The following is a 27,781-nucleotide window of genomic DNA, read 5'->3' as shown; positions in this document are numbered from 1 at the left end:
TCTACCTATGTGTGACATATATAAAAATGTATACTATAAGCTGAGCATAGTGGCACACACCTGTAATCCCAGCACTAGGGAGGCTGAGGCAGGAGGATCACTGTGAGTTCGAGACCAGCCTGGGCTACACAGTGAGTTCCAGGTCAGTCTCAACTACATAGTGAGAACCTATCTCCAAAAAACAATAAATAAATAAATAAATTAAATGAATATGTGTTTATAAGTCTATTATTAAAATAAGGAGAGTAGTTTGATTTAAAATCTAACTAAGATTGGACTTTGAAGTTAGTTACACCACAGTGTGGAAAATGTAGCATATGGTAAATTAAGCTTAGAAAGGGCCACAGTCCAGTTTCCAAATTTTTCAAGATGTTCATGGCAGGAGTCAATGTTGGTAATTCAAATGTGAAGACTTATTCAGTCTCACTGCACTCCAAACACAAGAAAAGCTGAATGTGTTGTTTGGTTCTATTAAAAATAAAATTCAAGATTATGTTATTTCTTAAGATTCTGCACCCTGGTTTTAAAGTTTGTTTTTATGACTCCAATGAGTCTCTAGAGCTCATTTACCCCGCCAAAGCTTTCAAAGTCATACTAAAAGACATCAGTGGAGTAATCTGGAATTTACAAGAAATTCATTCAAAGTGTGCTGTGTCATTGCCAAATTCACACATCCTCAATCTGCAGCATCAAGCTGGCAAGTGGACCTTTGCTCTCGGTAGGCAGTTATGCCGGCTGTCAATGTGCATTTGTCTATTTTTAGAGGTTTCCCTCAACACAGGGCACTCATTCATTAATTTATACCTCTATCCATTTATTTTTACTAAATACCTACTATGTAACTTGTAATATTAATCTTATATATTTTTATACCCAATTAAATCAAAGAGATTTTTAAGGATAATGACTCTACTTTAAGTATCCCTAATTTATCTCTTCCAAATATAGGAGGCTTGAGAAATATTTATCAGAAGAATGAAAGAAGCAGAGGAAATACAAGTGTCACGGGACACACCTTTGCCATCCAAGATGGTAGTTATTAGATGTGGCTCATGCTTGGTGATACGTAACTGAAGTCAGCTTCCCAACGTGTACCTCATTACCTCACTCTGAGTTCTCCCCAACATTAAAATTTTATAAAAATCAATTCCTTTAAAACACATCAAATGTATTTATACAAGTATGCAATTACGTCCATACCTGTGACGATACAAACGTAGCCATGAAAGAGGCAATGTAGTAGACTTAAACATCCTTTGCCCTGTAGAGAATTTCTGTTTCGTTTTATTTATTGGTTTTAGTTGCCTGAGGATTGAATGTCTCTTAGACTCTGAAGTTTAGGTAGAGATGGAGAGGATCCTATTTGCCCCAGTAAAGAGTATATCAGCAGATGGGAGATTTTTGGAAGAGTGGATTAGAAAGGGGAATACTTCTTTTTTCAGTTTTGAGATGTTTATGGACATCTAATAGTCAGTGTCAGCCAAACAAGCAGAAACACAGGTCTGAATCGTGTGACGGGGCATCGTTGGAGACCCCGATGTGATGGCCTCGAATGTGGTGGCATTAACCCATGGAGATTTTCAAAGAGAGAATAGATTCTGTTTAAAGTCTTGTGAAGCAGATAGCATATCCCCACATGAAGGAGAGAATCAGTCCTAAGGGAGGTTGTTCAATTGTTCCTTTGACACATGGTCAGTGAGAGACCAAAAGTCTAATTAGCCCTTAATCAGACTATTAATAATTCTCAACAGCCTGTGTTACGCTGTGCCTCTGAGAAGCTAATGTTTTGAGTATTCACTGTGTCTCCACCACATACAAACCACACAGAGACAACAAACAAAGGATTAAAACAAAGACTACCACCACCCAGGCACAATCCTGCAGGTACATACTCCTCCACTGGTTGGTGGTAGAAACACCATTTCTCAGGCTTGGAAAATCCTCTCTCGATTTTTACACCCTCTAATCCTTGGTCTTTTATAATAACCCACTAAGCCCATCACTTCCGTTAGGAGATTTTCTTGTAACACTATCCAATGTAATTATGGAGGGGATTTTAAAAGTAATTTAATAGAACATGTAATATTACTTAGACATCTTATCTCTTTAATTAGATCAAAGGGTCATTTTAAGGAAAATGACTAGTGTTTAAATGTCTGTATCTCCTATTAATACTTCTCAGAAGAATGAGAGAAGCCTGGGAAATACAGGTATCAATAGTGACAGAAACAGCAAAGGCATTTGCTTATTAGTGGCCTGGTTAATAGGAAGAAACTCTGGTTTGCAATTTGGGGAATCTTAGTTTTAACATGGATGCTAATTGAAGACACGTGTCACAACTACTGCTAACCCAGGATTTTTGCTATTTACAACATGCAAATAAAGCTAATAGTCTTGGGTTTAGGGGAGAATTCAACCAAAAATAATGCTAATGATGGGTCTGGGATTTAGCTCAGTGGCACAGTGCCTTCCTGGCAAGTGTGAGGTCCTGCGTTCAATCCCCAGTACCAAAACAAATAAACAAAATAATGCTAATGAACTCCAAAATAAATATACATTATGGACACTTTATCTCTGTTGGGCTTATGGAAACCTTTCTAGTTTAGGCACTCTAACAATTCCTCGTCATACTAGAGTGACTATACCTTAGAGCAGCCTCTATTTTTGGAAAATATTAATTTTAATAAAAGGCAGTTGTCAGTTCTGGAGAAAGTCTGTATTCAGACCTATCCCACAACCCCATGCTTTCAGTACTTTGATGCTACTATTCTGTTTCCTTTTATATTTTTGTGATCTGAAATTAGTTAATGAATATAGTAGAAACATGAGAAAAATTATCTTAAGCATCAGGATCATCTGATAAAAGATTAATTTTAGGGAACGAAAAACCTAGGTGATTTGAGAATTTTAAAATAAATATCCAACACTTGGAGACATGGCACTAACTCAAGGGCAGAAATGCACCTTCCTTTAGTGGGGTCCTAAGAACTCCTGATTCTGAAGCTGTAAGATATTGTGAAAATGACATTATTGGTTTCTTCAATTCATGAAGCAAATGCAGCTCTTCAGCTTTTAAGGAATTTTATTACAAAACACATAAAGCCACTGGCAAACATGGTCCACTTTCTCAATCAGTTTTTTTTTCTTTTTGCTCAATGATCTTGGGAAATAGTTTTATCCTAAAGCCCAACATACATAAATGCCAAATACACTGGCATTTTCAAGATGGACATACACTGCAGGGGAATTCCCTACTCAGTCTGACCATTTCAGGTGGCTGCCTTAGGCCACATGGAAGGTCCTCTGGTGGGAACACGAGTGTAGGGAGTCCTCAGAGCAGTGACCCATGGCACTGTGTGAGTGGAGAAGCTTTATTTAGGTAGGGTGGTTCTCGCCCTGACAGCTGTCCTATTTGTGTACAGGTGATAGAAAGCGCTAAACTTCTCACATTAAAGTTTTTCTCAATCTTTCAATGATTTGATGGATTCAGACTTCAATCTTCATAGTTTAAAAACTCTCTCATATTTTCTGTCTTGGATCATTTCATTCCCATATGTCAAAAACTCATTTCCTGTTGCATAATTCCCACAATAAGCATATCCAAATTCTTGCCATTCTTTAAAGCTAATCTCAAATTCTTACCTCCTACATATGACTGCACACATCCCCTACACACACACTCTTGACAACTCTACTCTACTGCCACTTTTAGCCAGAATTTACATGCAACAAATGTCTATCAAGTCTCCGTTCTAAAGATACCTATGCCAGACGCTAGGGATACAGTTCTGACAAAATCAACTATCTATATTACGTCTGCTTTGTTATATCCACTTCCTCTTATCATGTTTAATATTTATTTTATTTCTTGAAGTCTCTTGTTATAGTTTCTGATAAACATGCTGCAGTGGAAAGAAGATGAATTTTGAAACTGACGGACTCGGAACTCAATCGAAGCTCCACCAGTGACAAATCTGTGACCTTGGAAGCATCTTTTCACTTCTTTGAGTTATAACTTTAGTGTTTTATAATATAGTGAATGATACTTGTGCCGTCCATCAACCTTTGTAGTTGTGAAATAAAGATTATATGTCTATATCCTGGCCCGACGACTAATCAGTAGCCACAAATATTGTTCTCTTCCTGCTCCTATTAGTTTGCAATAGTCTTCAATGCAGCATACCCCATAATTTAAGCAAATATTAGAAAAAATAAATATTGAGAAGATAGTCAACAATAGGTATAATCTAGGAACAAGTGAGAGTCAGAGCATCTTTCAAGAGTTGGAGAGGAAGGAGGAGGGAAAAGAGGAAACAAGATTGTGGGGTAATTCTGTGTACAAGAGTTCAGAGTTCAAATTAGACCTAACTCCACTGTTTACCAAAGATGCGCTCTCCCTACTATACTCTTAGACCTGACTCTCTCCAGCTTTTCTCTGTTCCCAGGTAGTGGCGTGTCAGGACCAAGGCCAGCACCAAATAGCTTTCCACCCTGAACTAGGGCAGTGCTTTTTCCACTAGTCTGTCAATAGAGCGCTTTAACTTGGTAATATATCTCCCTTTCAGGGAAAAACAAAACAAAATAAAATAAGAAGCAGATGACATTCGCTTTTGAATCAAATTTAGAAAACCTTAAGCACATTTGGAGATAAGAAAGTAACTGTGGTCATGTTGCAGGTTTACCGAAATTAGATTAGGAAATACCATCCTCAAAGAAAATTTGAGTTGTAATTTTTTCCACAAGCGGTTTAACATCCAAATTAAGCTTGGTTATGAAAAACATTCTAAGGACAGCAAACAAGGAATTAAAAGCCTTTCTACAAAGAAAAGAAGGAAAAAATGTGACCAAGAATATAAACCCTTCAAGGTACTCCTCCAAAGCACACTTGGGCTTTTCCTATCACTGATATAATTCTCTCCGCACTCCTGGAAGAAAGCAGAAACTCTGAGACAGGATCTGTAAGAAGCCACATTGTGTATAAACAGCCTAACTTTTCACCTTTTGCCCTATCTTTTTCTCAACCCATCCAAAGAGGTGTGCTCCACTGTCTTCGTTCCTTTTCTAAGCAAAAGAGTAAGAAAAATACTACTTTGCCAATATTATATCAAAAATAACAATCTTTGAACATAAAATGTTTTTAATAAGATGATCTGAGATCAGGAGATCACTATGTTTTTAGCTAAATTTTATAATACCTGACACTTAAGTGGCACTAAGATGAAATAATGCATGAAGTAAAATATTCAGCAGATATATTCTTAAATTCCTTCTTCTCTCTCTTAAAACTATTTATTTTCACTTACGGTGTACAAGTCCTGGTGGAGTACAATAAGCAAGCATGTGCTCTACCTACAAGGATAGTAAAATCTAATAAAGCAAAGAGACAGTAGGAAGAGTGTGACTACAGCATAAAAAATGGAAGAAAAACACCGTTCTCAGAAGAAGGAAAAATCATTTCACAAGATTCATAATGTCCTAAAAATATTTATTTTATAGGACTAGTATAAGGAAAAATCATTTCATAAAAAGCTCATGATATCCTATAAAGTAATGGATTTATAAGATTGATATCCTTATCCTTTAAGTAAAGCAACTAAGGCTTAGTAAAACTTGTTAGTGGATCTTATATCTCCTACCAAAAGGGCAGTAGTTCCAAGGATTAGCAAAGCAAGTCTTTCCTTTTCATAACTCCACACTCTTGTCCCAAATAAGAAATAAAGCACTTTGAAAATAATTATAAGACTATCACAATATAGTAACCAGCAGGGTGTTGTGGCACACACTTGTGATCCAAGCTACTTGGGAGGCTGAGGCAGGAGGACAGCAATTTGGAGTGCAACCTGGGCTCAAAATTTAAAAGGGGGCTGGAGCTGCTGCTCAGTGATCTCCAGTTTCCACACCCCATGCTGCCAAAACTATTTTTAAGGTTAAAACCAAAGCTATGTCTCCTCTCATCTAACTAAAAGATCTAAGGCTGATCATCTGAGCAAGTCTAATTCATGAAGTTTGAATTTAAATGTTTATCAATGCCGGCTCATTTTGAATTTTAATATCAAATATCAGCATTGTGCAATGCAAGCCTTCTTCCTCTTCTCCAGATTCTGCATCCTTGCACTTTGCTGCCAGAGGAACAAGTAGTCATCTCATAAACACACCACTCTTTCCCCACACTGAAGATGAGGAGCCCATCTCTTGTGTCCCATCTGCACAGTGGCACCATGCCCACCTGTCGAGCAAGCTGTGAGCATTTTCTTAGTTCTCCATTTCACCAGTGAGGAAATCAGCCCAGTCCCACACTGTGGAGAAGTGAAGAGGATGGGACCTAAACAAGTCTTCATGAATCTTAAGCCCTTGATCCATCCAATACATAATGGTTTATTACATCTTTGTGTTCTATTTGCAGTTACAGTTGATAGGTAGAAATTTTAGGTGCTTTCTGCCTGGGGACCTGTACAACCTCTTCCTTCTTGAATACAAAACCTTTCAAATAAAAAAAAATTGGTCCTTTCTCTGCCATCTGATGCTTCTGAAACTCACTCCCTTTCAGATGATGTAATAGTGCAGCTCAGGCTGAGCACAGCCATGGGATTTAAACGCAGTGCTCCCTCCTTTCCAAATAGGTCTCTTCAGAAGTGCAGGAGCTGCCAGCTGTTGCTCACATTTTGGCTTTATCTCTAAGATATTCTAGCTACAATAACGTCTGAATGTGATGATTTGTTCATATGACCTCAGCCCTCTTGTGGGAACCACTGACCATCTCTGTATGAGTTTTCACAGAATGAATTGAAAAGTGGATGTATAATTTTACCACTAATGTCAGAGTAAGGAAAAGAATTTTGCAAAGCAAATTTTAATAAAAATAAATGAACTTGGCCCTTATGCTCTAGATAGTATTTCCTTAGTGGAGGAAGAAAGTGACAACAGGCTCATATTTTGATTTTTCTGAGTTATTTTTAGCTCTTAAACTGTAAATAATAGCAAAAACAAATGCGACTCATTATGAAATATAATCACAAATGAGTTCTATAAAATAATCATCTGCTTTAAAGGAGGGCATGTGAGAATAAACAAACATAAACAGAACATTCCTTTCCTTGCAAATGTCCTACAGTATGTGTACATTCATCGCTTTTTAAAAGTCTAATTATGCAATGAAAAAGAACCTGCAAAAGTCTACATGCTTTTTCTCCCTGCTGCTGTTTTCCAAAAGTTAAACTTCAAAATATAGTGATCAAAGATATTTAGCACTTCACAGTAGCTTGGTGATGATTCTGTCCGGCAATTTACTGGTGATCTCAAAGGTTGATTTTTATGATTAATCACAGCTGCCCCTCAGAATTGTTGGGTGGGATAAATGTGCCAGGAAGTAGTGAGCCCTTATCCAGGGCTGCTGTGCAGCTTTGAGAAGAAGAGTGCCTGGTACTTACTTAGTAAACAGGGAGCTTCATTCCATGACTGATGATATGAATAGGTCTATGAAAATGCTTCTTAGCTATGCCCTGCATAATTTATTGCTTGAATGTGACACATGATTGACAGCTACATAATAAACAGGCTGTATAACATCTGATTTCTAATACAGGTTTTGAAATATTATGTGTAGCTTTGTTTCTAATATCTCCTTGGGACATTTTATGACTTGTATATGGTCAAAATCCTCCTGTGTTCATGATGGTTAGCATGAATCAAGACAAGAACTTTGCATCTGAGTACATACAAGATTTCAGGATCATTTTCGATGTAAACTGTGAAAAGCCACTTATCAGGTTATCTGAGCCACAAGGAGGTCTCCATTGTCTCCTTTTCTGATGACATCACTGTGAGCTGCAGGGTGAGAAAGGATCTAATTATAGGAGAGGGCTAAAGAGTCAGGAAAAAGACAATGACCTATGCTCCTGTTGGCATCTGCTAAATCCATTTCTTGTCATAAATAGTTATTCTTCATTACCCCAGCAGTTTGATTTATCAGGACAAATTACCACTTTTTGCAAATTTGTTAATACAATTATCCAGGGATAAAATATTCAGATTCATGCAGGTGCTTCTGTAAACATGACAGCAGGATTTGCCCTTCAAAAGGATGGGAGGGAAAGAATACGGAGACTGACAGCCGACAGTGTCTTTAACATGCAGAGAAAAAGCACTGTGTCTGCTCTCCCACTTAGTGGAAGTTAACTAACCTTCAATGCCAAAATTATAGGGAGAAAGAAAAACCGGACCAACACTGTTGAAGTAATGTGGAATTTGGATATGTTCTTTGCATACGATCCCTTATCAGGAGAGCATGCAAAGGAGCATCCCTATCTATTCACTGTATCGCTGCAAGAAAATAAACCCAAACTAACACACAATTTCTCATGCAATGAGTGGTGGAAGGCCCTCTCCCAGCCTGTCTTCCTGAAAAGCTGGACAGAACATGCTCCTCCCTCTTGAGTCCCCAGTGTCACCTTCTCCACAGTACAGCCACTTGGCCCTGTGTGCCCTGGACAAAGCTGAGTGGGAAAGGTTGCTAGGAGACCCTTGGAAGTCCTTTGACCATGGTGAAGACGGTGTTCATCTAGGTCCAAACGGCCCCGTGTCCACAGCGTGCTATCCCAGTCCTTCATGGGACCCTGCCCTTCTGGCCAACAGTGCACAGTTGATTGACTTGCCTCTCTTTTAATTAATAATCTTTTTATTGAAACTTAGGGATTTCTTGAGAGCCATACTCTGTAATGCTAAATTTGAATTATAGACACTTTTTATTCTTGAGTCTGCCTTTTTCTATCATTGTCTCAGTAGTAGTAAAAGTTGGTGAACAGAAGGAGACAGAGAGACAGAGAGAGAAAAGCAAGGTAGACTTTTAAGCTGAAACAAGTAGAGAAGACAGGAGAGAAAGACCCCTTTCTGAGTCTTTCTCGGAATCCAGTCATTTGGGGACAGGATTCTGAGTTACCATGACTGGTTGAAGTGAGGCTGCCTAGAGGGAATCTAGCATACACAGGCCACAATTTTGCCGGTGCTTTAAGAACATGTTTTGCCTTTTAGGTAACCACTGCATCAGTCATCTGGGCCTGGCTTTAACTCCTTAGCAAGATTCTCTATTTGCTGCTGCTGTTTGATCATCTCTAGCCCTTGGAGTCTAATCCCATTCTCGAGGAAAGATGCTCCTCACCCTATCCAGAGCAGCTTCTACAGCTTGTGACTCAGAGGGCGAACAGGGACGTTGACATCCTAATGACTCAACACCTCGGCAGTCCACTCCTTCTGGCCAAGGTGAAGAATGGGTGTCAGCTAAATACATCTGCTTCCCATGGTGACTCTTCCTCAGGTTCCCAGTTCTTGCTTCTGCCCACTCTTTAATAAATGTCATGACTAAAGCTTGCAACATCTACAGGTTATGTATAGTAATGCCAGTTTCTATTCTGTGGATGAGAAATGACTTCTCACAGCAGTTAAATAATGGAATAAATAGCAAGTAGCTTGTAAACGGCCAAACTGAAACTTTAAACCAGACTGCTTCAGAGCCCAAACTTCTTTTCAGTGCCACTATCTCTCTTGTCCTCTTCTTTCTACACAGGCAAGATTCTATGATCTTTTGTTTAACTATACCTAGGGTTCATAGAGTAAATTTACCTTAGCAATGACAAAACATGTAATGTTTCTTTGAGTAATCTTTATACTCTAAAGTGTGAAGGGCTTCCAATCCCTACCCTGACATGTGACTTCTTCTACTGGGTAGAAAAAAAGAAAAAGAAAAATATCTCTTAGATTTCACATAAATACGTTTGACATAGAATACTGCCCCATTTTCAGTTTGCCAATCTGTTGTTTATTACTTTAGTTTTACCTTGACAATTCAACCTTACTCTCTTGTATTCTGCCAAGTAACCTCTGGTGCCCAGAATAACATTTTACAAAAATATTCACAGTGAAAGTGGAGAGTGAAATACCCTAAAGCCTGAGTACAGGCAGACTTGTAGTAAATTCTGACTCTCAGCCTCCAATTCCTGTCCTTAGTGTGAAAGTCTCTATTCTGTACTGCATCTTTTCTCCTTCAAACTTTTGGGAGTTGATTTAACCAGTATTTCACTTGCATTTCTTATTGTTTCCGTGCTTACTGTGGTTCTCAGGCCCACAGCACTGGCAGCACCTGGAGATTTGACAAAAATGAATAACAGCCATACATTGGAACTATGAAATCAGAATCTAAAATTTAGCAAGTCTTCCTCATGAGCCAATGCTCACTGAAGTTTTAGAGCACTGCTCAAAGCCTATTCACCACTAGGATATATCTGTATATGATGACTTCCCTTATTTGTTAATTCTCATGCTTTCTTTTTTTCCTTTTCTTCCCTGTCTTTGACTCTTTCTATGCAGTAGGGTGAGAAAGAGAAGGAGCATATGACCTATTTCCCTGCATCATTTCATCACAAACTCATATTTCAAATCTTGGTGCCTGAATGAAAAAACAAAAAACCTTGTGAGGACATTGCAAAACTTCTCATCCGAGGTGAAAAATCTCTTTTCTTCAGCCCTCGAGAGATGAAGTCTCAGTATCTGTCTTCTACCACCCATTCTGAAGTTTTCACACGCACCAGTTAGAAGATTCTCCCAGGGTCTTAATCTATCTAATTCCAGGCATATGGCTGGGGCATCTATTCTTATTCTAACCTCAGCTGCTTTTAAGGACAGGTGCCTACCACTGGGTGCTCTGCAAACCTCTTCTGTAGAGCAATCTCCTCATTTCTGTCCCCCTCCAGACTGTGGCCTGATTAAACTAATTCCACAGTGGGCAGCCTCTCTTGAGAGTCATCCTCTTACTGTTAGTGGCCTCTAATTGAAGGACACATGCAGACAACTGCCTAGCAATAGGAATTTCCCACCCAGGCTCCCATCCTTCACTCAAAATCTGCCACAAACCCCTGTTGCAGTTTCCAAACAACTGCTTACAAGAATATGTACCAGGTCGTGCTGAGCTTGGCCTCAGGCTAGCCGCAATAAAGGACGTTTGCTAGAAAGGTTATTTGCCAGCTTGTTTATGAGTCCTGAAGACCTTCGTTCATTGCTGCCCACACAGAACTTGAGAGCCATTGGGAATGATAAAGGATCACTCTCATTAAACCCCCATTTAAATCCTTTCTGCCCCTTTGCTCACACCTTGTTAGCATAAATTATGATCAGCAGAAAGGAGGACAGGCTACCTCTGTTCAAGGTGTGAAGCAGGAAATGCACTGCTTTCTCTCTGGGTGTGGGAAAAGGAAGTGAGGATGTAGCTTTCAGAAGACCCATCAAAGCCGCACCTGGTGCCATTAAGAAAATAATTGACGGAATTACCCATCCATGGGCCAATGGTGCCAGTTGAAAGTTAGACGCTTTACTCTCCAAAGGCTTATCTCCTCAAGATGAGAAATAATGGAGAAGGGAAGATAAATGGAAGCCAGAAAAAACAACTGACTGCTTGCCTGACTAGCTAATAAAGGAGTTGGGGAAGACATGAAAAATACAAGGGTAGCAGCTGTTTTGAAAGAAGCAGGTATAAATAAAGTAAGTGAAGTTTAGGTATAGAAAAATGAATCACTTGCCAGCTTCCATTACTTTAATCCCTAAATTGGTTAAAGTGGGATGCGTGTATTTTAGATGTTCCGTAATGACTATCAGTCCTCTCCTGCTTTATATTTTGCTTAGCTTAGGGAGAAATTTGCAAATTCCCCTGCATAACACAGAAAAATTATTAGGTATAATGTGGTAAGGAAATTCTTCTTCCCAAACAGAGAAGGAAACTAGCTACCCTTGAATTATTTCCCTGGGCCCTCTGTTTGAAGGGCCATAAATTGAATTTCATTCTAACTTTGTCCTTCTCCTTTTTTTCACACTGAAATCAAGTAATCCACACTGTAACCTTGATTATATGGCAAAAAACTAATTTAAACTGAGCCCTGAGACCCTTAAACAAATACAAGCGAACAAATAAATTAAATGGAAAAACAACGTTGGTAACACTGGATCTAAAAATTGAACAAAATAATTCTAAGTATCTCACTCTAATGCCTGCCCTTGCTTAGACAGCGAAATATGTGCCTAGAAGTTGTAAATGTAAAAATTACATAGCTTTTGCATCTTTTTTATCGCCTGGCCATCTGTGAAATAAGAGTACCATTAAGCTACATAGAGTTTGTGTAGGAATAGTACTCAAAATACAGTGGGATGGGACTTAAGTCCATGAAGAGTGCAGAATAATCTTCCTAGATTGGCCTGTCTATTTTTAATTCCATCTTTCTAGTATCAGAATATTATGGGGATAGAATTGGAAAAGATGCAGTACAAATCATCTCTCTTCTTAATGTCTTCCTCAGAAACTATCTCTGCCTTGTCCTCACCCGAAGAGAAGACATCTCGTCTGGCTCACAGCCCCTTCCTCCTCTCACCTCCCATACGCCACGCCCAATAAATGCTGCTGTTGGGTACTTGAGGCTCACAAATATTGTGCCCGTCATTACTTCTCCTTAGTAAACCAATGTCTAAGTCAACCTCATGGAGCTGATAGGAAGGGAATTTAACGGCAAGTAAAAAATAATTATCTGCCCAGGCAAGATGTGGTGGTACCTGCCTCAAGAGGCTAAGGCAGGAGGAACATCGAGAGTTTGAGACTAGCCTGGGTCATATATTTACACACACACACACACACACACACATATATATATATATATATACACACACACATAAAATTTTATTATTATATAATAATAAAATAATATCTGTGTTTTATATAAATATTTATATAAATATAATATATTATATATAATGTTATATAATAAAAATACTTTTAAATATAAAATAATTTACATGATATAATTTTGTGTAATATATGCTATATATTATAAGTGTGGAATGCTTTAATATGTTATATTTCTATTTATTTTATATTACAATATATTTGACCATAAATACAGAGACCAAAATTTAATTTTTTACTACTATTTTGGTTGTCACCACCATGAGCATAAAATGCTAGATGCAGAAGACAGCAGGCTAACAGTCACTTACTGTGACTGTATGACTAAGCGATCCTACATCAAGTTCTTCTTTTGACATTTTGCTTATGACAAGATGTTACAATGACTGTCACCATAAATATTCACTTACAAAATTTCCTACTCAAACAGGTAGAAACTTTAGTTTTTAAATGCATAACTCAAGGTTACAAGGATATATATGGAAGCACATTAAATAAACGCACAAGTAGTAGAATATATGCAAATTGTTCTGGCCCCTGAAAATCCAAGTACATTACCTCAAAACATAGATTGGAGCAGAAAAAGAGAGATGGAAAAGAGTTTAAGATCCCTGTAAAACATAGGAAATTTTTCTTTTTTCTATGAGTAGTACTATGGCAATTGACTCCATGATTTGGTAAAGAAATAAAAATCATGGGTTCTATTGCCAAAAGTGTGGTAGAAAAGAATAGCAAATATCCCTTGCTCCAAGTATTCTCTTTAACTTCAGGATATCAGCACAGACCTTGGACCTTCTTTGTGCCTATTACTATGAGTCAATATTTTTAGATGTACTGAGTCACTGGAATATTCAATTTAGTACACATATGGAAGTAATTGAAAAAATTCTAACATAAAAATGAAGAGCAGAGCAACAGTGATTCATAATAAGAAAGGTTTGAGCAAAGAAACGTTCCAGGAAAGATTTTATGTTTGAAAGCCTGATTTTGGCAACATTTGTTATCTTGAGACTATTTCATTGAGAGGAGGTAAAATTTTAAGGATGGATTCAAACATACACTGTGAAAGTATAAGAATGTAGAGGAATCCATTCACAAAATACTCTCCTGTTACACTTATTAATGTCTCTCATACAGTCCAATAATTTTTCTCATTTACTGTGTCCATAAAGGAATAGATACAGAATAATGCAGAAAGAACACTCTGCAATCAGACCAATTTGATTTTGAAAACTAGATTCTACCATTTCCTAGTTTGTATGCTTGTGCAACCTCTCATTTTAATTTTTTTGCATTTATGAAATTTAAGTAATGTTAGGGCATCTTATTTTGTAATCACACAGGAAAATGTGTGATAGCTTTGCCGTCGAGTTTGGCACATATAATGCACTGATTCTTAGTAATCATGTTGATGTCAGTGGTGATGATTATAATGAGGAAAATGCCAGATTTTGTTCCTGGAGTGAAGCCTATCCCTGTAAGGCAAAGTATACGGATGCATGGGAACTTTAAAACATGCTCTTTAAGATCTTAAAATAGTTAAACCTTTATTCAAAAGTTGTTACTGTTTAGATTTACAACAAAAGTTGTGTTCAGGAGTAGGGCATGGTTGCAGAGGGCAGGTTGCTCGGGACATGACTTGGATGGGTCTATTCACATCCATGGCTCCTCCTTTCTCCTTCTCTGCTTCCTGATTTCCATGAGGTCAGCAGCTCTCCTCCACTGTGCTGTTCTACTAGTCTTTTTTGCCTTAGAACCTGCCAACCATGGACTGAATCTCCCAAAACCATGAGCTAAATTAAACTTCTCCTCCTTTAAGCTATGGCTATCAGATCTTTTGTTCCAGCATTAGGAAAGTAACTAATACAAAAGTCATCTAAAATTTATCAGAAACATTCAGGGAAAGTCATGAAGACACAATTCAACAATTAACCTATATTAGGAACAAAAGTTTTTAAAAGCTCACATTTTCATTTTATATGTGTGAAAATTGAGCAGAGGGTCTCAACCTACTTTGCATAATCTATGGCTCTTACATTCCTGGCCCAGGATTGTTTGAATTATAACATACTGAGCACAGAGATTTACACACTTGATATGAATTTTCTCGGTTATTTATAAAACATGACAAATGCTTGATTGATGATTATATAAATATTTCAGAATATACATTTGAAAAAATATCCCTTCAAATCAATTTCCTGCCATAGAGGGGAATACCACGCAATACAGTAGAAAGGATGATAGCATTATAAAAGTAACATTTATAATCACTGCTGTAATAGGTGAGTCATCCAAAAGGAGTTGGGAAAAGTCTGTAATATAAAGGCGATAGTTCTTCGCACCGCATCAATCCACACTCTGACCAAGTCACAACAGTTCCAAGGTGAGCACTGAATTTGTAGCCTAGGGCTATCCAGGAATTTAAACTCCCTACTGTAGCCTTAGAAGTATGTACCAGCCAGGGACAACTTTATCTATAAAAGCAGCTTTGAGACAGAATTCATGCTGTCATACGAGCATTGGCAGAAGAGCCTAGACAACTCAAGGTCATGGAAAAGTGTCCACAATGAGCAGCCAGCAAACTGGAACGAGCACTGAATACGGCCTTTCACTGAGACCAAAGATAGAATGGTGGTAGCTTCTCCTCAGCCTCAGATAAAAATGCTGCTGACTTTATGCTCTTCTACAGTGATAAAATATGAGTGCCTACCCTGCATATATATATTCAACAACTTGTCTCTTCCTCCTCACCACAGCATGTCTGCATTTACTATAAAAGCTTTGTTCTATTAGCCCCTTGATGAAAGGAACATCCTGCCTGTCCAAGATGCTCCTCTATTTGCCATGAATTTTTCTGGCTCTTGACAAAGCACAGGCATGAGATTCTGCTCGTGCTGACGGGCCTCCCTTTCCGCTTGAATGTACACACACAAATCCAGTGTTAAAGGATATTGACGAAGAGAATGACTTTCCAAGAAGGATGGCCCAGGAGGAAAACAGAACTAGGGCATAGTAAGTAATCAGGAAATGTCAGCAGACCTTAGAGAAACTCCTCAAACACATACCAGAACACTGAGACAAACATCAAAACTAATGGAGTGTTTGTAAAGAGACCTGTGTTCGCCTAGAAAAGAGAAGTAGGGAATAAAGTGAGAAGCCTAGCAGCAGGCTGTGTGTGATATTTAAGGGCCAACAGTGGGATAGGGAAGATACAACTCCAGGCTGCCAGCCCATAAAAAGGCTGCAGGGTGCATTGAAGATGGAGTAGACACTTGATATTTCTCTCTCGCCTGCATTCAGTTCCCCTTCTAGAGAGAGCCCCTGAATTTCTTCTCCCTTATTTCTTCATAACTGGTAGAGACAGTTTGAATACACCCGATTGTTGGTGCTGCTCAGAAAGCCTGATAAGAATGTCACCAGGTACAGTCCTGGGTACAGTAATTGATTTAGGGTCAGTCAAATGACTAACAGGGAAACCAGTCAGGAAATATCAGCAGACCCTAGAAGAAACCCTTCAAACATACCAGAGCACTGAATCGTTGTAAGACAATTCTAGGTTTTTAACTGGAACCCTAGAAACAGAACATCTCATTCTGCTGAACTTAAAAAAAGGCCCCTTAGGAAGCAGAGACTGAGATGAAATTATATAAACAAAAATAATTTTTAAAAAAATATATAAATAATGAGTAAACTGAGATGACAGACACAAGGCCCTCTTTCTGTCTGCCAAGCTGCTATGAAATAATGTCCTTAGGATACTTAGAAGTCTTTTGGTCCAATGGAGAGAGTTCAGTTGGGTAGCAGTTTAAGATACTGCTGAAAGATGCTGAAGAAGGGTTTATACCTAAGTATTTTGTTTGTTCTTTGGCCCAAGCCATATTTTGCATGAAAACTCATTTACTTTCTGTAAAGACTAAATTTTCAAATAAAGCAAACCTTGCCCTTGTATAATCTCTAAATACTGCTTACAAACAAAACAGTTTCTTCTGTAGTTCGTCTCTTCTTTTAACTTTTTACAGGCAGCAAAATGAAGCCAAGCAGAATTTAAAATTTTCTGTGTGAAAACCATCTTTACAAGGTTTCTTATGTAAATTTTTATCTTCAGGTACCACAAGTGATAGTTTCATTTACATAATCTGGGCTGTCATTTATTTCCAGCCTGATATTACATTTTCCTCACTGATTTTCTAGCTCTATTAGACTAGTTGTTCAACATTTTTACAGATGTGGCTAATGTTTTCCTGGATATAGTGCAAATAGGGATTTAGTTTCTGAACACGTGGATCATGCCTCTAGCTTGGGACACAAAGGCTACAGAGAGGGCAATGGCAAGGAAATAAAATTAATTTTCATCATGATAAGCAAGCAGAGAAATGTCAGCATTCCCTTAAAAGCTATTACCCTGACCCACATTCATTCTTTTGCTTTTTTTCCCACAAGGATCACACCAACAGTAATGAAGCAGAAAACATTATTCATGTTAAGAAATTAATGTGCTCCATAATGGGTTATAAACTTGTACCTCTTCATTGCTCATGCAGTTTTGATAAGCTTGACAAATTTTAGACCTCTTTAATTTAAAATAGAGCAGTTTTAGTCCTTAAAGTTCCAGTGGAAATAATTTTCCTATCTATCATTAGAATGGTTCAAACATATTCATTAATCTAAAAAACACTGCAGAAAGTGATTTTTTTTTTTTACCTACTCCAACCAGCCAGCTTCAAAAATGAAAGACTCCAAATCAGAGGACTCCATTTTTTCTGAGGACTCCAAATCTAGACCTGACACAAGTATCTTCAGAAGCCATCATAATCATGGAGGTAATAGAGATGGAACACTGTTTGCATGAGTAAGGCCATTTTCTATTGACAGAGACTGCATGCAAAGAAATCAGACTGACATTGCCCTGGAATGTGCAGGGCTCCTTCAGGGACATGAGGTTGCTCTTCCTGTCACTCACTGGAATTCTGTGGAATAGCTCATTTCCCTCTTGTTCTTCTCTCACAGGCACAGTCAGCTATTTGCCCACCTGATGGGTTACTTTCCAAAGTATTCAAATGAGAAACAACAGAAAACCTGGAGCTCAGTGTTTCCTTGTAAGCTGCATCCACGGTCTCATTTTTTAAGTAATCAATATAAGATTGTTTATTTTTACAAAACAAAATACTTAGACTGATATTCCAAATGTACTATAGAAAGGTCAGATGCTTTTGCAATACTAGTGTTGAATTTATCCATCCATAAGTTATGTGAGCCCAATTACATTATCACAGTAGCAAAATGCTCAGTACCAACTGTCTTTTCTGTGTCTCCCTCTCCTCAGGGTGAAATCGGGTCTAGGCGATCCTACAAAAAACCTGCTGGAGTTCTCATGAGAAGTTCATATGCAGGGATTTGGGGCCTGTTCCACACCTGTCCTGGGATTTGTAATTCACAGGTCATGCCTACTTCCCCAGCCAGTTTTCACCACAACCTAATCTCCTGCCTCATTTGCATATCTCATGACTTCTCTCTGCTCAGTCCTTGTGGCTTTCCTCAGACATTCCATGTTCCTAGCTTCCTCAACCTCCTGGGGTCTCCACTGCACTTTCATCTTCATTCTCAGCTTCACACACTTTCTACCCAGGCCTTCTTCTGAAATCAGAGTGAAGGCTTCCCCGGGCCCACAACTCGTGCATTCTGCATCCTTATAAAATCAGTATCACATGATGAAGGCCAAGCTCTGCGACTCGCTGAGCAGTAGCCAAGTCCTTTGCATGCTGCTGGTGGTGAACTCTGCCTGGAAGAATAAGCACTTTGTACTGAGTCCTGGGGAATTCATTTTTATTCCTTAGGCTGTCACCATTCCGGAGCAGAGTGCCCTGTGGCTCCCCTCATTAGGCAAAGATTTCACTCTTCACTCTTTCCACTCTTGAGTCTTAGAAGAGTAGGTTCTAAGTTTTCCCATTCCTTCAAGGCATCTTTTGTATTGTCCAGATCCAAAGTACTTGGCTTCTTCTTAATGAAAACTCAAAATGTTTTGAATCATTCAGTTCTGCATTTTGCTCTTATTTCTCAAGACAAAGCTGGCAAAAAAATCCCCCAGTATGTAAGCCACAAGGCAGCCTTGAATTTCTTCTGTGAGATTAATTAGTCCACCATTCTTGATCTCACTCTGCTGAAAAGTCTCAGGTCACGAGCAAAAGTCGATACATTTTTTTGGCAGAGTGTAACACATGATCTGGAGTCCAACTGCCAAGGGAGTCCTTGATCCTAACCAAAACTTTCTGAGCCTGGTCCTTACAATTTGCCTTTTTATTCAAATTCTGGGCTTCTGAGCTTAGTTATGATTGTTTAGAATCACAAACCAACTCATTGAGACCAGGAGATAGACAAGCAGTGGGCAGCTAAAACAGGGACCTGAGTAAACTGAGATGAGCCCTGGAACAGTTGGAACACACAGGAAAGAGGCTTACTGAAGTCTGCCCTGGGAAGCCAGAGAGCAGCGGAAATCTGTTCTCCTAAAGTTAGAGGCCTAGGTAAAAATGGCAACCACAGAAGGAAATGGATAAACAGAAATATTTCCTTGGAATTTGTGGTACAACACAAGTCTGCTCCTCCTGAGCTAGGAGCTCAGCTAGAAGCGGCAATTGCCTTGTACCTTTGTTTCACTTTCATGTGCCCACCAAAATGGCCCAACAAAGTACGTATAAACTCCTGAACTTAGATGCTTACTCATGACCCTTCGTTGGAGTCCCTCTTGGTGTTGACAGTTCTCTTTGTTGTTTCTAATAAACTGTACTCAGTTCATCCCCTACTGCTGTTTGTGGAATTCATACTTCATCATTAGCAGGGCAAGAACCCAGAGGGAAGAGAACATTGGTTGCATCCCCAATTCCAGAAACTCTGCCTCTAACATAAATATTATCTCAAAATTCTAAGAGAACCCAGGAAGTAACACAATAATATACTATGGGAAAGAACCTTATTTTGCAGCCTTCCAGAATTATCGTTTATGCAAAGGCATTTGAATACTCTTAGCTATCCAAGGTCAAACAACCTCAGATGTTATTAGGAATCGGGAAATTATTTGGCTTTATAAAGCTGCAGGACCACGATCCATTTAATCACATTCTATGGTCATGTAGCAACAAAATGAACCACATAATTTGTGGTCACACTGTGAGCTTATAGTCTCAGGAAGAACTTAGGGTCAAAATTAATTTAATTGAACTCCATGGAAAGCTAACAGATTAGAAGGTGAGTTAATATCAAATCTCAAAATCAAGCAAACAGAAATTAGAAGCTATAAGCAGAAAGTTTCTAAATTTTAAGTAAACCTAAAGTAAGCAAATATAAGACTATGTTGGAGGTGCTCAACTTCGGAAACAACTTGAAGAAAACACTGAGATTTCATGTTTCTACACACTTCAAGAAATAACTGCCTAACCAGAAAAAATATAATTTAGTCATTTTCAACTTCCCCATTACTTTCTTTATTGTGTTAGTCAACTTCCCACTGTTCAGACAAAATACTTGACACAAAAAAAATTAAAAGAAAAAGGATGTATTTGGCTCACAGTTTCTAAGGTTTCAGTCTATCGTTGGCTGACTCCAAAAGCAGAGCCCAAAGAAGTGCCAGTGAGAGAGATGCCCTCCAAAGTCACACCCCAGTGACCCAGGTCTAACTACACCCCACCTCCTAATAGCACAACCAGCTGTAACTATCAGGGGATTAATCCACTGATGAATAATAGTGTCACCATTATCCAATCAGCTCAAGAGTTGCTTCATCCAGTTGAGTTGGTAATTAAAATGAACTGGCACAATTGTCATACAGAAGGTAGGATGCTGGTCAGATTTTACAAACATCACATTCTCATAGCCAGTCTTTGTGATAACCACACCATCCTCATTCACATACAAGAAACTTGGAAGAATTGATTCTAACTTGGGGCTTAGGCTGTCATTAAGGGGCATAGAATTATCAATCATGTGTCCTTAGGCTGTATTTTATTAGGAGGCAATGGAAAGATTCTTGACTGATAGCCAAAGAAATACTACCAAGCTATAAGGTTAGGAATAAAGAAAAGTGAACTGAAACTATCTGTCTTGCTCTCTCATATGAAGGGGGGGGAGTAAAAATAAATGGAACTTAGTAAACAGGAACTTGTATCACTGAGAATATTCAAATCAAAGAGAGATGACTAAATCAACTAAATACCAATAGCAAATGTCAGGATGATTTCAGAAAGTAAATAATAGTTTGGTATCAAACAAATTTGCAGTCATATAGCCTTCATGTCATTTATTTTTTTAAGAGGCATAAAGGGGTATGTTAGGCATGATTTAGAGTACATACAGAGAGAGGTCAATTATTTTTTGAATGTAGAAATGTTTTGTGAGGGAGTGGCAATCTAGAGAATTTGGAATCTATGGAAAGTTTCATCTCCATTATAGGAGAGAAGGATAGCCCACCCACAGAAAGATTATGGTCCATTTTACAAGTGAAAGGCATGGGCCCAATCTACTGGGTGATCTTCCTTCCTTCCTTTTTCTTTCCTTTTTCATGGACTGTTAGGCTCCATTTCATAATCATGTTGTAAGCAAAGGCCAAAAATTAAAAGTAGAATTTTGATGAGTAGTGGCTCTAAAGAGTAGTAGAAGTCAGACAAAATTAGGCAGCATTTATTATAAGCATTTTATCTCTAATCTTTTTGAGGTTTTTACTAATGTACAACAGGTGAAGTTCAAGAACATAGTCTTGTCAGTAAGAAGTCCAATTATCTCCTAATTATAACAATTATTACAGGGAACTAAGTTGGACAGAAATAAATACATAGTGAGAGAGGAACTGGGCTCTCAAGGAAGTCAGCAGCCTAAAATAAAGACATCAGAATTGTGGCTGGAGGTGCATCTGAAGAAGATTGGGCCCAAGATGATGCAGTGGCCATGCCTAAATGCCTCCCTAACACATAAAAAGTACCTTGAGATTATACTGTGAAGTAATAGTGCCACTTAGACCATTAAGTCCACATAGGCTTCAGTCTTCTAGGTGGGTGACCAGGGTGTGTGGACCCTCACTTCTCCAAAATGCCTTTGTTCTTTCCATGTACCCTTACTACCACCTGTTTCCCTACTGGATAAATATTGTCTAAGTGTCTATACATGTAATCCTATAGGTGAATTGTAGTTTGATCCACATTGTACCAACACTGTGATTTTTCTGTGTAAATTGCCCAACTAAAGGCCTTCATGGGCACCCCATTCCAGAACCCTCCTAGAAATCCAAGAGCTATGCTCTCTTTATTTCCAATAAAACTCTTCAAATTTCTTCCTTTGCTTCACTGTGGGACCACAAACCGGGCAAGTTTGACACCCAAGACATTGGGAGTTATAGTTCTCCTATATCACAACAACTGATCACAATGACACTATATCACAAAGACACTAAATGAAGATATCTGTGTTTCTCTGTAACTCTTAAACCATTACAATTTTTACTATAGGGGTCTGAACTTGTATCTGCCCTCTATTTTATAGACCTGAATACTCATTTTAGTGACTGGCTCCAGATAGTATAAATATATAAAGTCTAAAGTAGATGACAAATAAGTCACACATGTGTAAATACTGAATAGTTTCTCTGGTATGAAAAACTATAACAGTACATAAGATCCTAAAGAGATACTTAACAATATGAAATAGGAAGAAAAGGGCTAAAGGTGTAGAGAAAGTGTGAAGGGTTGGGGAAAGGGAATAAGAGAAAAGAAAAAAAATATGAGAAAATGAAAAAATGGAAATAAAATTTTTGAAAATAAGGAAGGGAGAAGGGGGTGAAGGGAGGGCAGGGCTATGGGGAAAAATGAGAACCAAGACCTGTCATGTAAAGGTACAAGATCCCAATGTGGAATGTAACTGTACTGTATACCTAAAATGTACCAATGAACTCAATTAAAACTAAAAAAAAATAATAATAATAAAGTAGATGACAGAAACTTGGCTCATACCATAAAGGTAACAAGGCTTAGTAGATAACATATTTACTTTCCAATTTTTATCTTACAGACACACCTAAACAAAAAGCCAAATTTTGACTAAAGGGTGTTTGAAAACAGATTAAAATAATATAATGTCGATACACTAAGAGACGTTAAAGGACAAATTTTTGAAGAGTTAGTAGGCCTGGAATTTGTAACCTTCTGTGGCTATAGGATAAAATATTTCAGGAGTAGCAACAGACCGCCAGTAACAGCTGAAGCAGTAAGTATAGCTCATTTTATATCTAGTCTAGAAATCTTTCTATATTACTCTCAATTAGTCAGTTTTTTTGGTTATACTTTCCTGCTGGATGCAAGACCAAGTCAAAGACCTATATTAATCTATAGATATAAATAGACGATATTCATATAGATGTATAAATGAATGTCAGTTAAGGCTTCTCAGGGGGTATTTTGGGGCCATATAAGGAGTTTCATAACTCCTCTATTTTTTTCTTTTTAAGAGTTGTGTTATTTGCCAGAATGTGTCCATTCTCGCTTGACCACATTGATTTCCTTAAAAATATGCCTACATTCCCCTGTTTGGTGATCCTCCTTTTTACAAAATATACATTGGTTGACTCCTGTCCTCCAGGTTTCCAACAGTCCCTCTGATTGGAAGATTGGGTGACTTGCCAGAGCTGCAGGTCCTTGCAGATGGGTGCCATGGGTTCTGGCTGACCTGGAGGGAAGAGGTCAAAATGTTGACCATCTTCTTAGCTCACGTGTCTTCCCTCACTTTGGAACCCAAGCTTCAGATGTTAACAACCTGAGGGTCAGTCATACCATTCTCGAAATGGGAGTGAGAAAGGAGATGAGAGAGTGGCAAAGCTGGCTGGGGAAGTAGGTGTGAGCTGTTATTACAAAACCCAGCACACATGTGCAGAACAGTTCCAAGAGTCTTGAACCTGGACTTCTTAGGAGAATTTCAACAAGTTTTCGATAGGATGGCCTAGGCCTGACATGAGCTTGAGTGGGTGATACAAAAGGACAGCCACATCTAGCTGTTTGCTACTGTGTCCTTTCAGAGCAGCCTGCTGTCTCCTGGAGAGTGTATTTCTTTTCCTATTTTTATTTGGCCCAAATTCACTCTGTAGAACCTATTTCTTATGCTACCTTTAATAAATGTAAAAGCTTATTGCTATCTGTGCTTGTCTTGACCAATTCTTTGGTCAGGATTGAAATAACCTAGAAACTTCTACACAGAGACTCCAGTACCCCAAAATATAATAACAGGAGAGTGGACGTTAACTGGTTTTTTGTTTTAATTCTAGCTATTATAGTCCTTTCTGAGGGCCAGGCACCTTGAAATATAAAGTATAACCAGAGAACAGGAACCTTTGCCAATAGTCATGGAAATGTCACAGAACAGAGTTTGACAAGGTCCCCAAAGTGGAGGTGGGGAACCTTGATTAACTCCACTCTCAGAGCAGGCCACAGGTGTGCTGACTTCCATTACAGAAAAGGAATTTTCAGACACATCAGTAAGAGGCATGAAGAGGTTTACTGGGCAGAAATCCAAAAGCACACACTCGAGAAAGAGAGATGCCTCCATTCAATCATTTAAACTCACAGATCAAATTGCTTTAACAATAGCTAGTAAATATTTTCTAAAAAGAGTAAATTAAGTAAATATCATGAGTTGTGCTAAATATGGTCTGCATAACCCTTTTTGGATTTGCTTCACCCCTTATAATTGTGCAGTGATTCTTTGTTCATGAAGTTGGCCAACCTGTGATGATACACAGTGAAAGTCCTTTCACAGTGACAAAGAAGCAGCTTGCTACTATCCAAGCCTGACCCATGCACCCTTTCATTATTTAAGACTTACTCACTTTCTCTTTTGCAGCCAGCTTAATGTGTTTTATTTTGGATCCTTTGTAAGTGAATTTCTTTCTTACAGACTACCCAGGCAGCGGGCTGCTTTACTTCAGCTTCACTTCTGTGTGCACACAGAGCACTTAAAAAAAAATACAAATTGGTAATTTTAATCATCAAGGACAACAGTTTTCCTATCTTGAATCATGTTGGTATCCTCTAGTGGGCAAATCCAGAAATGGCTTCATTTCAAAATGCTAACTAACATCTAACAAGAGGCTAACCCTGGGATGAAAGGCTACATACTGGATGCATGCATTCATCTCAATCACGTAGGGGCATCTGTATATACCTATATAACTATTACCATCTTCTAAATTTGCATCCCCTCAATTTTTGTATTTTCCTAGTACTGATACTGTGTCACAGGCTAACCAGTTAGAAACCTGGAGTGGCTTCATCCTCCTGTTCCCAATACATTCCCCACAACACATCAATCATAAAATGCAGCTAGTTTTACCTTGAGACGCTCTAGATTTAGGTGTCCTTTGCTACCTCCGGGGGAGACCTTCAAGCTCTCCAGATTTGAGATCAATCCATTCCTGGCACAGCCAGAAAAAAAAGTCATTACAAACTGGAATTCCCTCAGAGTATTTATTTATATGGACAGGTACATGTACAAGAGTGAGGAGATTATTCAAAGTAACAGAGAGTGTATTTGAAAATTTAAGGAAGACATAAAAGCTCTGTAGCTAAATTTGGGAAGGTATGTGAAATATGGCTCAAATCCAGCTTAGTTCCCACTCCAAAATATGTTGAAATATGTCACTGAATTTGCCAGTACAAACCCTGCCTCAGAGACCTGTTCATCTCAAAGCAATACACATGTGACATTGGCAGTCTCTTTAGCACACTGCCTTGTTTCTATCCTGACATTCAAGGAAAGCACAAGTCCAGAAAGTACTTCTCAAAATGTTGAAAGTGCCTTTCCTCTTTCTGCAGCCTATCTACACAAGGCTGAGGTGATGACCAGGCCACTACTTCTCCCCCATCTTCCCTGGAATGCCTGCACACACAGCTCCTCCAACAGTTAGCCTGAGAAGATGAACTTTGTTAAGACCTGTCTTTAGAGATGGAGCAGTGAAACTGAACAAGACATACATGACTTACAGAATCATACTGCAAGCACCACTGAGACTATGGAGCAGATATACTGAGATTCTCTCTGTCTTCAGGTATCTTATTGCCTACATACAGTTCTTGTGCATTAAGGACAAGCAAATTCTGGACACTACTGGGCCTATAACTGTAATCAATCCCAGAAAATGTGGTTCAAGTACAATGATATATCTTACTTAATCTTTCGGAGAAGAATTTGAGATTCCTATGGGGGCCTGAGAAATGTTATGCTTACTGTCTGATGTATAGTAATGGCAAGCTACTCGCTTTAATGCAGAGGTGGCCCCAAATGAATCTGATCAAATGATGAGGCAAATGGAAGCCCTAACAACTGTTGAATTCAAGCATTACATTCAGAAAGACAATTGGTTGTTTAAACAGAAAACAGAGGGGTGGGAAGAAGAGCAGTCTTGCCAAAATCCTCAAATGGAATCATTGGCAGGCTTCTTCTCATGTGTTTACCTGCTCATCTGAATACTCTGTGACTGTAAAAGGACGAACTTCTCAGGGTATGGTACATGCTATGACAAGAGTGGTATCGGAGCCCCACTGAATGAGGCATTCCATGAAGAACGCTCCAGTCTCTTCATCTGCTTGTCAGAGTCGCCTACCTCTCACAGTGGCTCTAGACTTCAACACGTTCTTGTCTGCATTTTCCAAAATGATGCAAACAAAAGAGTAGAATGGACCTTTCTGGAACAGCTTACAGATAAAAATCTGACTTAGGATGAAAGATCAATCGGGATTATGAAGATGGCTCAGGCTAAACTGAAGGGAATTGGTCCAGGTGACGTGAACATGGAAGAGTACGAGGGGTGGCATGAAGATTGTGGCTTGTTTATCAAGATGTTAGTGTCACACATAACTGGCTTGGAACTCTATCAAAAAGTACCAAGCACTGTCCTGCCTCATATATGCCCAGCATAGCAACGCCACTCTGCTCATGAAGGGGCCCCACAGGTGGGTAAAGGTATCAGTGATTGTTCTGTGTGGAAGAAAATGCCTCTTGGAGTCAAATGTCAAAGCAGCGTCACTCTTTGAAACAAATGATGACCACACTGTGACAGTGGACATTAACAGATAAATTAGTGTATCACTCCCTGCTTTCAACTTTTCAATAATGACATCTCCAAGGATGACCTGGAAGGCACGAGAAACCATTGGTGCTCTTACATTGGGCACGATATTGCAGAAAATATGCAGCTGTGCTCAGGGAAGTTTCTACCTAGACTCTGGCTCCTTCTGTAGAAATCATTGTCTGAGGACCCTCCAATGATTTGTCTTAAGTCTCCCTATGAGCTTTGTAGTTGATTTGTAGCTGTCATGGAGTCAATTCAAGGAGTCTCAACTATGACAGAGAAATAAGGCCATGAGTTCAAGGCCAACCTGGTTCTCTGGTAGCCCATACAGTAATCTGTTTACAGTAGTCTGTTGTCCCACTGTTTACTGGAGGAAGGGAATGAGCAGACGAGTAACATTCACATCCACACCCCATTCATGATTTAAAGAAGGGTTAAAGATGACATTTCGCTTCTTACATACCAAATTATAAAAGCTATTTCACTAAAGAAGGCAGGAGCCAGTGTATTAAGGTATTGAATTATGCCCAAAGACCTGAAACGCCTTGAAACCACAACATTTGGGCTTTTCTAAGTCTCTCACCTTTCTTAATTATCCTTCAGCTATAAGTATTTTTGACAACATAACAAAGGTGCAGTTCATCAGAACCCGAACCAGATGAATAGCTACCAGTTGCCTTACCAAGTATAGATGACATTTTCAAATTCTGAACAAAGTCTGAGAGATAAATGATATGAATGCTGCCCTGCTCTTGACAAAAGGAGACAAAATGGGTCGCCCACTCCCTTTTACACGTGGGTGAAGCACAAGGTCACCTAACAGAAGATGCTGACAAAAGTCAAATCAGAGCTGTACCTCCTTTCCCTCTTCTCTTTATATTTTTAATAAGCCAAAGCCCTCTTTCTCAGTCCTGAGTGGAAGGAAAACAATTAAGGACTTTGGATAGAATATCATTGTGCAGCTTGAC

At 38.7% G+C, this 27,781-nt stretch overlaps 1 pseudogene; it reads left to right on the top strand.

Moving 5' to 3' along the window:
• The first annotated feature begins 369 nt into the window (after positions 1 to 369).
• LOC104863862 lies at positions 370 to 27,099 on the top strand (annotated as a pseudogene).
• Positions 27,100 to 27,781: the final 682 nt, after the last annotated feature.

Source organism: Fukomys damarensis, unplaced genomic scaffold (assembly GCF_012274545.1).
Source record: "Fukomys damarensis isolate Sample0158 unplaced genomic scaffold, DMR_v1.0_HiC HiC_scaffold_8, whole genome shotgun sequence".
In the NCBI taxonomy this organism is placed as follows: domain Eukaryota; kingdom Metazoa; phylum Chordata; class Mammalia; order Rodentia; family Bathyergidae; genus Fukomys; species Fukomys damarensis.
Note: the sequence above shows the minus strand (reverse complement) of the source record. Positions and strands in the feature narration are given on the sequence as shown.